A 14625-nucleotide genomic window follows, 5' to 3' on the forward strand; every position below is an offset into this window, starting at 1 on the left:
AATATGCCATAAAATACAATCTTTCATTAACTTTGCATCTGGAGGAAAATCTAAATAGTTGAGTTCGAATCCATCAGACAAAGGCTCTTTTTATTATGTTAATCAAAATGTCTGCTTTAGATGAACAAGTTCATTTCAACCAGGATTTGTTCAATATACATGAACTTTCTTTGCTTTGCATGTCGGAAGATGCTGGTATGAATCACAACATTTTTTAACCTCTATATTTTTTCAGCTGGAATTTTAGGAATATATTTTATATAATCACAATTTCTTGTCCCCTGTTTATGGGTTTCTTTCCCTATGCTTTCCTTAAAGTATAAAGCCTCATTAAAATACTGTTTTACAAAATCAGAAATACAGCAATTCAAATTATGTCTCCTAAAATGTAACTACATAACTGTGAAAACTTAGTATCATACAACTCAAACAAATTGGTGTTTTTATGGTCCACTGACAGCTTCATAAAGATTTTCTGTGAACACCCATATTTTCTGGGGGCAAGGAAACAGGGTAGGTGAATATTTTGCAAACTATAGAAATATTTTAAGAATCAATGCTTCCTTTGGTGAGTGACCTGAATGCCTCTGTGTGGGATCAGGGCCTGGGATGGATGGTAATTTAAGGTCTGTTGCATTGAATTGTATTTGACCATCTAGGCATTGCTTTGTTGTGCATGGGGAAGTTTTGAACAGAGATTAGGGAGACTTTCTTTTCCTTGCCCTACCAAAATTCATGACTTGATACACTTTTCAGGCAATATTTCAGAATTCAAGGAGAAATGAAGACAGTGCTTCTCAGGTACATAGGAATCTCACCTGGGACATCTTGAGGTGTTAGGTCTGGGGTGAGCCTAAGATTTGGCATTTTTAGCACCTTTAGAGTAGTAAGACTACAAAAGGTATTTCATCCATGCCTTTATTTTCTACTTAAATAATACTATTAGCCATATACTGCAATATCTACACTGGTGTCTGAGCCCTCTGCTTGTGAACTTACTGTCTTCTACCAAAAGTAATTCTAGTGGACACCATCCCTCCCCACTCACGGTTATAGCAAAGAGAGTCAAAGAGATAAACTTTAGACATGACGTGGTCAGTGCTTCCAAGGGCAAGATGAATTGACTCTGTCCTTTATAAAACTAAAGTGATGAAAGTGTTAATAGCAAATTCAACGTTTCTCTTCTCATTCTGGAAACAAATAGGCTGGCCTCCTCTATTTTCTAATAGATAATCCACAAGGTGGAAGCCAAGCATACTTTTACAGAATGGAGCAGGAGATAAGAATTTTGTAGAACACATGCTTTCATTTACTTCCTTTGATGAAATCTGAATTAAATGTGTTTGTGTTTTTGTTTGGAATTAAGTTACAAAGGCCTTGTGCTATCACACTAAACTTTAGTGAGAGCGTATAAAGCCTGTTCCTGCTCATATGAAGGTGGGACAGCCACATGGCAAATGGCCACAGGCAAAGACCTTTGCCTACAAGTGCAGGATTTAGATGTAAGAGAGATGTGGGGTGGAGGGGGGGGAGGAGGGAGACAAACCAGAGATTATCACGCCACTTGAGGCATTTACAGTCTACTTACCTTTTCACCTTAAGTTGTAAAGTTGTAAGGGTGTGAGTTAAAAGTCAGAGACATGCTCTTCCATGTTTGTAAAAACAGGAAATTTGGTCAATCATTTCCATCAGGAGACTTTAAATTTGTTTTATCTTAGATCCTACTTTGTGATGAGCTTAAAAATTGAAAAGGAAATTGTCATTTTGTCAAATACAATAAAGGCTAAGATTTCCCAGTCATTTGGTGAAATGTTAGGCACATTTTTTGTTCTCATGGATCTAACCTTCCTCCATTAATTACTCAGTAAGCTTCTTTCCAATGTATTTTTTCTATGCTCTCATCATGTTTAGCACTGGATGCTGTTTGGATGTATCTATCATAGTAATTGTCCTCCTGTATCTAGTATTCCTCAGTCAGTTCCCTCCATCTCTCATTACCCTTCCATTATCTCCCTCTGAGGCAGTTAGATATTGGAGGAGAGTGGGGAAGGTCACCCTAAGACCCATAACAAAAAATTGCTTTTAGCACGGGCACATCTACCTAGCTCCCCATCCCCCCCCACACACACACACATCTATAGCCCTCACTCAGGTAGGCACCTGAAAAGAACTGATGAAAAACGCAGTTCATCAATCCCTTATCAGCATAGCGAGAGGGGAAAAGGCCCCTCCAAGTCCTTATAATGCAAGGATCCCAACCTTAGAGAGCTTTTCTTCCTTTGGAGACTGCCTGCTCTCATCTTCATCTGAGAATGTACTTAAGCATTAAAGGTTAGCCCTGTCATCCTTAAGTTCTTTCCTGTGGCTGAGTGAAGAACCTTCATGGGGCCAGCCCCTGGTCGAGGTCTAGACTTCAGCATGAATTCCCAGAGCTCTGTGACACCTGGTCTAGAGCTTCCAGGGCTCTCGGGCATCGAGCTTATTAAACTGTTTGGCTGTTCACACTGATTAGTCCTTGAATCCTTCCCTGTAACTGAGTCATGACCCCTCACAGTGCCATGGTTGAGGCCTCGATTTCTCTGAGAACCCCCTGGACTGTCTGGCATCACTTCCTTTGCATCTGTCATTTGCATCTAACTTTTTTTAAAACTTTTTTTATTGTATAATATAACAAATATACAAAGCAAAGAGAAAAAAAACAATAGTTTTCAAGCACTCTTCAACAAGTAGTTACAGAAGAGATCCCAGAGTTTATCATGGGCTACCATACTATCTCTCAGATTTTTCCTTCTAGCTACTGCAGAACATTGAGGCTGAAAGGAATAAATATTGTTTATCATCACAATTGACTTTTTTTCTTTTTCTGTGAAAAATAACATATATACAAAAGAACAATGCATTTCAAAGGAAAGCACAACAATTAATTGTAGAACAGACTTCAGAGTTTGGTATGGGTTACAATTCCACAATTTTAGGTTTTGACTTCTAGCTGCTCCAGGATACTGGAGACTAAAAGAAATATTAGCATAATGATTCAGCAATCATACGTGTTTGTTAAACTCTACCTTCTCTGTATAACTCCACCTTCATCTCTGATCCTTCTCCCACTTTTTAGGGGTATTTGGGCTATGCCCATTCTAACTTTTTCATGTTGGAAGGGGCTGTCAATAATATGTGGTAGGGAGATATAACTAGTTGATTCTCTGGAAAAACTGGGCCCTCTAGGTTTCACAACTTATCTTGTCCAGACACCCATGTGGTGGTTGTAGGTTTCTGGAAGGTTACCCTAGTGCATGGAACCTTTGTAGAAGCTTAAATATTGCCCTAAGTGTTATTTAGGATTGGTAAGAATGGTTTTGGTTAGGGTTTAGCAAGTTATGGTAGGTAGCAATGTCTAATTGAAACTTGCATAAGAATGACCTCCAGAGTAGCCTCTTAACTCTAGTTGAACTCTCTCATTTATTTGTTATACTTCTTTTCCCTTTTGGTCAGGATGATGTTGTTGATCCCATAGTGCCAGGGCCAGACCCATACCTGGAATCATCTCTCACACTGCCAGGGAGACTTTCACCCCTGGATGTCATGTCCCACGTAGTGGGGAGGCAATGATTTCACTTGCAGAGTTGGGCTTAGAGAGAGTGAAGTTACATCTGAGCAACAAAAAAGGTCCTCCAGAAATAACTCTTAGGCATGCCTATAGGTAGGATAAGCTTCTCCACTACCCACATAAGCTTCACAAGCTCAAGGGCTTGGCCTATTGATTTGGGTATAACTAATGTATGACACAGTATCAGCAGTTTCCCCACTGGTAAAGTTTAATAGTTCAGTATTTCTTCTCTCATCCCTCCAGGGACTTTGCCAATACTTTTGTTTTTCATTATATGCTTTAAATCTTTTTATTTTATTTTTATTGTTTAATATAACATATATACAAAGCAAAGAAAGAAAAAAGCTGTACTTTTCAAAGCACTCTTCAATAAGTAATTACAGGGCAGACCCCAGAGTTTGTCTGGGGCTACCATACCATCATCTCAGATTTTTCCTTCTTCCTGGTCCAGAACATTGGAGGTTAGAAGGAATAAATATTTTTTATTATCACAATTGACATTTTTTTCTTTTTTGTAAAAAATAATGTATATACAAAAAAGTAATAAATTTTAAAGCATATCACCACAATTATAGCAGATTTCAGAGTTTGGTATGGGTTACAATTGCAAAATTTTAGGTTTTTTGTTTGTTTTTATGGGCAGGCACCAGGAATCGAACCTGGGTCTCCGGCATGACAGGTGAGAACTCTGCTTGCTGAGCCACTGTGGCCTGCCTACAATTTTAGGTTTTTACTTCTAGCTTCTCTATTGGAGATACTGGAGACTAAAAAATATATATATCAATATAATGATTCAGCAATCTGTGCTCATTTGTTAAACCCTACCTTCTCTGCATAACCCCATCTTCACCTTTGATCTTTCTCCCACTCTTTGGGGATATTTTTTGGCTATGCCCATCCTAACTTTTTCATGTTGGAAAGGGCTTTCTATAATATGGGGTAGGAAGATGAGTTGTGCTAATATTCTGGAGATATTGGCCCCTCTAAGTTTCGGGACTTTTCTTGTCCAGGGACCCATGTGGAGATTGTAGGTTTCTGCAAAGTTATCCTAGTGCATGGAACCTTTATAGAATCTTATATATTGCCTTAGTGTTCTTTAGGATTGGCTGGAATGGTTCTGGTTGGGGTTTGGCAAGTTATGATAGGTAGCAATGTCTAATTGAAGTTTGCATATCAGTGACCTCTAGCGTAGCCTCTTGACTCTATTTGGACTCTCTTAGCAACTGATACCTTATTTGTTATACATCTTTCTCCCCCTTTTGTTATACGATGTCAGGATGGCATTGTTGATCCCATGGTTCTAGGGCCAGACTCATCCCTGGAAGTCATTGACCATGCTGCCAGGGAGATTTTCACCCCTGAATGCCATGTCCCATGTAGTGGGGAGGGCAGTGATTTCACTTGCAGAATTGGACTTCAAGAGAGTGAGGCCACATCTGAGCAACAAAAGAGGTCCTTCAGAACTAACTCTTAGTATCCTAAAGGTAGGCTAAGCTTCTCCATTACATACATCAGCTTCACAAGCTCAAGCCTCAAGATCAAGGGCTTGGCCTATTGATTTGGGTGTCCCTAATGTTTGACACAGTATCAGGGGTTTCCTTGGTGGTAAAGTTTAATAGTTCCATATTTTTCTCCCATCCCTCAAGGGACTTTGCCAATACTTTTTGATTATCTGCTTAATGTATTCTAGGATGTATCCAGGCATTACATTAAGCTATACAGTTTTGAAGGCCCTCATTATTATTCTGAGCTCCCTATGTTTCAATTGTTTAAATGAGCTATCCAGACACGTTGTGTTAGATTATGTGCTACAGAAAATTTAGGCTCCAGACAAAGTAAACCTTTCTTCCTTTGGTGTCAAAGAGTAGATGAGGTTATAAAATGGGACAATGTCTTCCTTACCCCTGTGTTCTGAATTACATCAAACCAACCTGATTGGTTTCATCTTTATCTCTAAATACAGGTTATACATATATAAAACAGCCTCTCAAAATCCAGAAATAATAATTACCACTGCAGACTAAATGTGTCTCCTATAAGAGCTTGCAATCTAGACTCCTGTTTTCTTATAACCATTTTCTAAAAGAGACCATATGATACTTGCTTTTTTGTTTCTGGCTTATTTTGCCTCACTAAATGTCCCACAGGTTCATTCACAATGTTGCATGCCTCACAACTTTGTTCCTTTGTGTAGCAAAACAAATTCGATCATATGTATACACCATCGTTTGCCAATCTATTTCTCAGTCAGTGCATCCTTCAGCCACCTGCATTAATTAGGCATCATGTATAACGCCCAAAGTCCACAGTCCATCAACTGTTTACCTAATTTTATCATTTCACCAATGAAATGACCTCCATGTCTTTGTGACTTCCTCAGGTATTCAAGTTTTTTCCCAGAAGTTACAGAGTATTCTGCTTCCTATGTATTTCTACCTGTATCTTTATTGTTTCTCTTTTTCTCCTTAGATTGGGTGGGAAGGGACAGCTTGTTTGTCTAATACCTCATTCCAGTATAAAGTTATTGTTGTAACTCTTCATTATTTCCTGATGTTTAGTCAACAGATCCTTAGGGAAATATGATACCCAGAGCCATAATAGATTCACTCAAGTGCCTCTGCACATAAGGGAAGTAACTCTTTTTGAGCTACAGGTTTTCTTTACTAGTTCTGTGGTATTTTCAAAATCCATGAAAACTGGGTTAGGTTGAAAATCTTGTACCAGTTGGTTTCATCCAGTTGAACTTAATTCTGCTCTTCCCTGGCAAAGCCTACTGAGAATCAGTTTTTATTTCTAATGGATAATTCATACTTCAGCTTCTTTCTAAAATAAAGTCCGTTTATAGTAAAAAACACATCTACAACAAGATTATTAAAACTTGCAGTTAAAAGTTAATGCAACAATCAGTATAGAAAGTGTAGAGGAAATAAATCAAACCTAATATTCCATTCATTTATTCATCACACACTGACTAATACCCATTGTAAGGCAGGCACTATTTTAGGCACTACATCAGAAAGCAAAACAAACTAAGGATAAAATATAGTCCTCAATTTCCAAAAGTTTGTGATTTAGTAAAAAGCGACAGACAAGTAAAAATTAATTAAATGTCAATCTGTTGAACGATATGGCAGACGTATATGAAATTTGCAATCTATGGGGATAGAGAACTTGGCTTACATTTCCTTTGTAATACAAATCAATGTGCCTTGGTTCTCCTTGGTTCTCTCCAAGAATGACCCTCTTTGCTATATGTAAATATGAGGTCATCTAGTTCCTTTAATCATAAAATGAAAGATTCTTTAGTTTGAAAAATATCCCCAGTTCTGCTTTTTGAGCCTTTTCATTCCAGTCAATCAATATATCCAGTCCATATATCGGTTAAAAACAAATGAATAGCCAGATTCAGGTTTCTGGTGCTTAAGATTCCTAAGGCTGATGAAAATTGGTGTGAGATTGTGTTCTTTTGGAAGCTGTTGGAATGTGGTATGCCAGAACTGAAATGACTTTTGAAAAGGGGAATTTAATAAATTACAAGTTTACAGTTCCAAGGAAGTGAAAGTGTCCAAACTAAGGCACCAAGAAGAGGTTACCTACACTCAAAAAAGGCTAATGGATCAGGAATACCTTTGTCAGCTGGGTAGCCACGTGGCTGGCATCTGCTGGTCCCTTGCTCCTGGTTTCCTTTGTTTTCAGTCTCTGTTCCTGTAGGAGTTCTTCACTTTACTTCCCCAGGGCTGGCTTTCATCTCTTGGCTTCCATTGACTCTCTCCAGGTTCTGGCTTGCTTAGCATATCATGACATCTGCTGGACTCTAGGCATCTCCAAACATCTCTGTCTCTGTTCTCCATGTGTCCACATCTGTGTCAGCTCTGATGTGAAGTTTCTGTCAGCCCTGGGGCTTCTGTCTTTTTTATCACTTCTGACTCTCTCCAAAATGTTTCCTCTTTTAAAGGATTCCAGTTAACTAATCAACACCCATCTGGAATGGGTGGAGTCACATCTCCATCTAATCAAACGTCACACCCCCACAACTAGGCATGCCACTTCGCTGTGGAGATAATCTAATCAATTTTCTGATCTATTGTATTGAATTAGGATTAAATGAAATGGCTGCACCCACAAGATTGGATCAGGATAAAACATGGCTTTTCTGAGGTATATAATATTTTCAAGCCGGTACAGACACAATCAGAAATTGTCTATTATCATTGCATATATGTTTTTGGAATTGCATCATATTTGAATGAAATCTATGAAAAACCGTATTCTACTATAGAATTGACTTGTGGGTACTTTGATACTTTGCAAAATAAAGTCTGGATTAATATGAAAGAGCATAAACAGTACAATATTAGAAAAACTTAGCTAATCTGTTTCTATTTGGGAAAAATCAGTGGTTAAAGGATACGATTATGGTATACCAAGAGATACTGAGTAGAGATAGACAATCGGTATTCTCCTAGGGGTCCCACCTCTCTGGAATTCTAGGGGTATCCATTGTACTTGAATTTTCTTCCCATCCAAGAAGAGCAGGAATACAGGCAGTTGCACAGAATTTACAAATTCAATTCCTCACTATAATTCCTAACATCAACTTTGCAAAAACTTGTCTTTTCTTTCTGCCTTTCTTTTTTTTCCCTTATCATTCATACTTTCAACTGACACCATCGTTATAGTCTCTGAGCCCAGCTCTGCACAGCAACGTCTGGCTTGTCTTCTGAAACTCCAATTCTATAGCAAGACTTGATGGATCTCTATGATTTAAAGTTTGCCTGCTTTTCTGAATTTGACTCCAACTGCCCTCCTGGTAACCCACTGGATGTTTCACTCTGAAAGTGCCCCCTCCTTATTTGCCATTGACACCAGGCATGCTCACACTTTCACATTGAGGTCTTTGTTTACTTGATTACCTCTTTACCTTGAATAAGTATATTCAAATCCTGCATCTCTTTTGAAGTCTAACCCTAATCCCTCCTGTGCAGATTTACCTGGTACTTCTGGTGGGAAACAAACTTTCTGTTCTCTCATAAATGATATATAAAATGATATATAGCTCAGATGCAGCTTCATTCAGTGTTTTAACATGATTACTTTACAATTAGGTATTATTGTGCTGTCCATTTTTGAGTTTTTGTATCTAGTCCTGTTGCACAGTCTGTATCCCTTCAGCTCCAATTACCCATTATCTTACCCTGTTTCTAACTCCTGCTGGTCTCTGTTACCAATGACATATTCCAAGTTTATTCTCGAATGTCAGTTCACATCAGTGGGACCATACAGTATTTGTCCTTTAGTTTTTGGCTAGACTCACTCAGCATAATGTTCTCTAGGTCCATCCATGTTATTACATGCTTCATAAGTTTATTCTGTCTTAAAGCTGCATAATATTCCATCGTATGTATATACCACAGTTTGTTTAGCCACTCGTCTGTTGATGGACATTTTGACTGTTTCCATCTCTTTGCAATTGTAAATAACGCTGCTATAAACATTGGTGTGCAAATGTCCATTTGTGTCTTTGCCCTTAAGTCCTTTGAGTAGATACCCAGCAATGGTATTGCTGGGTCGTATGGCAATTCTATATTCAGCTTTTTGAGGAACCGCCAAACTGCCTTCCACAGAGGTTGCACCATTTGACATTCCCACCAACAGTGGATAAGTGTGCCTCTTTCTCCGCATCCTCTCCAGCACTTGTCATTTTCTGTTTTGTTGATAATGGCCATTCTGGTGGGTGTGAGATGATATCTCATTGTGGTTTTGATTTGCATTTCTCTAATGGCCAGGGACATTGAGCATCTCTTCATGTGCCTCTTGGCCATTTGTATTTTCTCTTCTGAGAGGTGTCTGTTCAAGTCTTTTTCCCATTTTGTAATTGGGTTGGCTGTCTTTTTGTTGTTGAGATGAACAATCTCTTTATAAATTCTGGATACTAGACCTTTATCTGATATGTCATTTCCAAATATTGTCTCCCATTGTGTAGGCTGTCTTTCTACTTTCTTGATGAAGTTCTTTGATGCACAAAAGTGTTTAATTTTGAGGAGCTCCCATTTCTTTCTTTCTTTCTTCAGTGCTCTTGCTTTAGGTTTAAGGTCCATAAAACCGCCTCCAATTGTAAGTTTCATAAGATATCTCCCTACATTTTCCTCTAACTGTTTTATGGTCTTAGACCTAATGTTTAGATCTGTGATCCATTTTGAGTTAACTTTTGTATAGGGTGTGAGATACGGGTCTTCTTTCATTCTTTTGCATATGGATATCCAGTTCTCTAGGCACCATTTATTGAAGAGACTGTTCTGTCCTAGGTGAGTTGGCTTGACTGCCTAGGAATCCAAATTTTTATATTAGATATTTGCATTTAATGTCTGATGCAAGCTTTGACCTAATTTTTCTTAGATTCCTTCCTTCCTCTTTCTTCTTCTGCTCTGGGTAAGAGATGGAGGCAGGAGGAAAGGAAAGCTTGGAAGTTCCTTGCCCACTCTCTCTGCCTCAGGTAGTGTGTTCTCTACTAGCTACATCTCTGTGGATCTGGCTTCTCCAGACAGCCCAGCTGCATCTTCTACCAAGTGACCCTGGACTCTGGTAGCACCAACTTTGTCCCTTCAATTTAGAGATGGTGCTGCAATTGCTAATCTCCAGAGTGGCTTCACAACCCCTGTTTGGCTTCTTAGCAATTTTATCATCTGTGCATCAATTCCTAGTACTAAATACCTTCTGTTGGAATATTTATAGTGGTTTCAAATTTCTGGTTAAATCCTGACTGATATACTATTCTATGAAGTCACCAATGATGTGATTAAAGTTAGAAATTTATGTTTCATATTGGGAAATTTTGTAAGAATAGTTGTTTATGCTCTCCTTTATGTATGATGACACAGTATGCAAATGTAGGACCTGCTGCTTTCTTTTCTTTAGAGGGGAAAAGTTTGTTTATTCGTTCTCATGTTGCTGCCTTGTAATCAGTGGTATATAATCCTGGGATAACTAGTCTACTGGTATGAATGGAAGGAGCTAATGACTATATGGGAGTCAAAAGTGTTACCTCAAGCCCACCAGCCACATCCTTGAATTAGATTGAGTTAGTCAACCACAAAGCACCCAATAATATACATTTCAGTATCATAATTTGACTGACCAATGGTTTAAGATCATCTTACAGAACAATTGCTTGCTTTTAACTTAGAATTTAAAATATAATCTAAATAAACCTTGGTCTGATTATGCCATGTAGTACATGAGCGTAAACACGTTAGCTCACCTTTATTTTTCTCCCTGTTGTCCTTATCTAGCTAGAGTTTAAACAAACAGGAAGAAAGGCAAGTAATATTTGATTTTCCTATGCAAAATATGTATCAGGTGTTTGAAATGTTTCTATGCATTCTTCATCTTGTCATTAAATGGAAGAAACAATCAAACGTGATGATTCTGGCTGAAAGAGAAACTATCTGACTTGTGTCTTTCATATTTAGACTTTTACTTTTTAACCTGGGGTGTACAGCACTGTAAGGGGCCAGATATCTTTTATTTGTAGGTTCTGTAAAATGTTTTTATACAACCGCATGGGAAATATTAGCTAATGGATAGAAAAGACATCCATTAAGAAATAATAATTATACTATTGTTAAATTAGGAGCAGGTGCCCAAATCCAAGTCTTCAGAGGAAGTCATGGGAAAGGTATCAGATTACAGTCCCATTAAGACTTAGGTTTGAGTCTTCATTCTACTCTTTACCAGTTGAGTGTCTTTGGGTAAGTCCATTAACATATTTGAACTCAGGTTTCTTCTCTGTAAAATGGAATAATACCAGTCCCACCAAGTCCAAAAGGGTGATTATTGAAACACAAGGATATAATGTACATAAACTATTTCATAAATATAAAGAAAATATATTATTAGATGTCTCTTACAGCTCAAAAGATTTGCTAAATTTTAATGAGCTGGAATGCGGATGAGTTATTCTGTTTGGAATATGTCTAAAAGCAGACGTCTTTAAAGCTAAAGTGTTATCCCCTATTTTCTTTTTTGTCCTGAAGATCTCTTTTTATGAGAATGAAAAGAATCCATGAACATTTTTGCTTTCATTACCTCACTGTACTTAAACCTTTTTTTAAATGACCTCAAGGTGGCTGTGCAAAAAGAACATTCTGAATATCGCATTTGGAAAATAACCCACTGTTGTGAAAAAATTATCAAAATCAGAAGACAAGGTTCATTTTCTTCCTGTAACAATCTGAGAAATGTTAAGTGAGAGGATTTCTCTTTTCGTTCTCTTCAGTTTGTTATTCTAGTCAGCTAGCAAACATCACGATGATGGTGAAGAATTATACCAAAATAGCCTATTTTGATACTTTAAGTACATTTTTTGTTTGTTACTTTGGAAGTGTTAGAGCTGAATCCAAGTCTCTTTAAATGACATATGTATTTGCCCTTATAATAATACAATAGATCAAATTCCAGATATTATAAACAGAATATTGTCCAATTTGAGAATATGACATACTTTTTTCAGATGCACTTTTTTTTTTTGTCTACTGTGCAATGGTGGTCACATTTCCTCCTTTTTTCATGTGAATGTTCCATTACCATAGCACCATCTGTTGATTTTTTTCTTTTTCATTTAGGAGTACATGGCCAGGAATCAAACCCTGGTCTCCTGCATGGCGGGCAAGTATTCTACCACTGAACTTCCCTTGCACTCCCAGATATACTTTTAAATAAAATGCTAGATTCACTGCCTTGCCATTGTGTGGATTTAAATATATTCATAAATTTTTGCAAGCATCTTGAAAAATGGCTTACTTTTTTATAATAATATTGATGATCTTATTATATGCATTGTGTTTTATTTTTCCTAAAGTAAAATAGGTACAGTTGGAATTATGTTTATTTCTAAACAATATTTATTTTTATAATAATATTGCATGTACATTTTTTAAAAAGCCAAATAACATTAAAACATAAATAACCTAAAACTCTTGAATCTGATCACTTCTCCTTCCAGGGGGAGGTTCTTTCCCAGGTGAGGAGCACTTGCAGAATTTATATTTCTAAATAATATGCTAGTACTCTAATTTCTATCTCTATCTTGCACATTATTTGTTGTCTTCCAGTATGATACTTAAGGATTTTGTTCCTTTGCACTATACCCTCTTTGTCTTTTCCCAATACCTCAATCTTTATTTATTTGAATTTTTGCAGTGTTTATTGGCCTATATAAATAATGTTATTTTTATTAAATTTTTATTAAATTTTCTTTCTTGTAAATTTGTTTTTTTTTTTGCATATACATTTGCCTCTTATCTGTACTCATTAATTTGTCTGTGTACTTGATTTTAACTTTTTTTTGCATATTCTCCAACAGCTTCTTAATATAATTGTCTATAGGGTTGAACCCATCAAATAAGCAATCAGTCACAGTGCATTTTCCTAGAGAATGATTCTTACTTCTCCTTGTGCTACTCCAGGCTGGATACTCTCTGGACCTGCTTTACAATTTTCCTTCTTTTGCCATGGTCCTGAGAATTCCTTTCACCTTTCTCTGTGTTGAAAACCAAGTTTTCTGGATTCCACTGTTTCATGTTTCTTGGTTTTACACCCAAGATTTTATGGTGCATATTTTCCAGTAGCTTCCACTGAAGTAGTTCTTGGGAGATAAATATCTAGAGAATTTTCTTGTATAAAAATATTTTCATTTTACCCTCACACTTGATCAATGGTTTGTTTACAAAAATCTATGCTAAATCTCATTCCCGTAAGAGTTTTCCTTATCCCTGGTGCTCTCAAATTCCAGGAGAATATGCCCTGATGTGGGTCTTTATAGTATTAATGCAAACCCTCAATGAGTCCTTTCAATCTGGAGACATACATTTTTTTCTAGCTCAGGGTAATTTCTGACATAATTTTAAAAAACCATTTTCCCATATTTTGTCCTGTGTTCTCTTTCAGGAACTTCTATAGTCAGCTGTTAAATTCCCTGTAATAATTCTCTGATTTTTGTATGTTTTCTTCCTGATTTCTTTCCAATGCTCTATTTTCTTTTTCTTTTGTAAAATTTTCTCAAAATCTTCTAAGCTCTATTCTTCTAATCTGCCTATTGACTTTTAAATGTATTCACCTATCTTTTTTTTTAAATGGGCCGGCACTGGGAATCGAGCCCAGGTCTCTGGCATGGCAGGGGAGAACTCTGCCTACTGAGCCACCATGGCCGGCTCTATTTCATCTATTTTTAAAATGTTTTAATTGCATCCCATTTTTGCTGCATAGGATATAATATTTTGTGTTCCGCATTGTTAATTTTACTTTTTGACATTTTCTTTTGTTTACTCCATTGTTCCTGGTGCCTCCTATTACCCACCTCCCCTTTTTGTTGTTAATTTTGGTATCTCTCTTTAGTCTAGGGGCTTTGCACAAATGTCTGGTGCCCTTGGGTGGCTGTTTTTATTTAAGAGAAGTGTACTAAGAAGCTCATTGGGGACTGTGTGTGTGGGAAGGGCTGAGCTCTACAGGCTTCATGGGAATGAGGTTGGTGACTTTGCCAGACTTTGTCCTTCAGCAAGTTCTCAAATGACAGTATGTTTTTTCCTGTGGAATTTTTTAGGTCCTCCAGAAAACGTTCCTCCTGTTTCAGGTATCGGTTGTGTTTTATTGTAGGGATGCTGGTAGAGTTCTCACCTTGAGGTACCAGTCATTTGCTGAATCTCATGTTTTCAGTCCTGAGTCTCTGGTAACTATGAATCCATCATTTATTCACTTTATCCAGGACAGCGGGGCCTCTGGTGTCCTCTGTATAAGAAAAAAGCAAGCACCTTCTCGGGCAGTTGGAAGAGGACTGGGAAGTTACTGGGATCACTCCTGCTCTTCCTCTGAAGCATCTCAACTTGCCAACAGCTATGCATTTTAGGGGTTCTGAGCCAGCAATGGAGCTGAGGACTCGACTCCCATTGGGGTCTCTTTCTTGATGTTCCATTTCCTTTGTTTTGCTACTTCAGTTTCCTCTCAGTTTTCCAACTTCCAAAAAT

At 37.5% G+C, this 14625-nt stretch overlaps 1 pseudogene; it reads right to left on the reverse strand.

Moving 5' to 3' along the window:
* The window catches only part of LOC143683303 (acidic leucine-rich nuclear phosphoprotein 32 family member E pseudogene), a 37396-nt pseudogene extending 34769 nt beyond the window's left edge, over positions 1–2627 (reverse strand).
* Between the last annotated feature and the right edge of the window lie 11998 nt (positions 2628–14625).

This window comes from Tamandua tetradactyla, chromosome 5 (genome assembly GCF_023851605.1).
Source record: "Tamandua tetradactyla isolate mTamTet1 chromosome 5, mTamTet1.pri, whole genome shotgun sequence".
Taxonomy (NCBI): domain Eukaryota; kingdom Metazoa; phylum Chordata; class Mammalia; order Pilosa; family Myrmecophagidae; genus Tamandua; species Tamandua tetradactyla.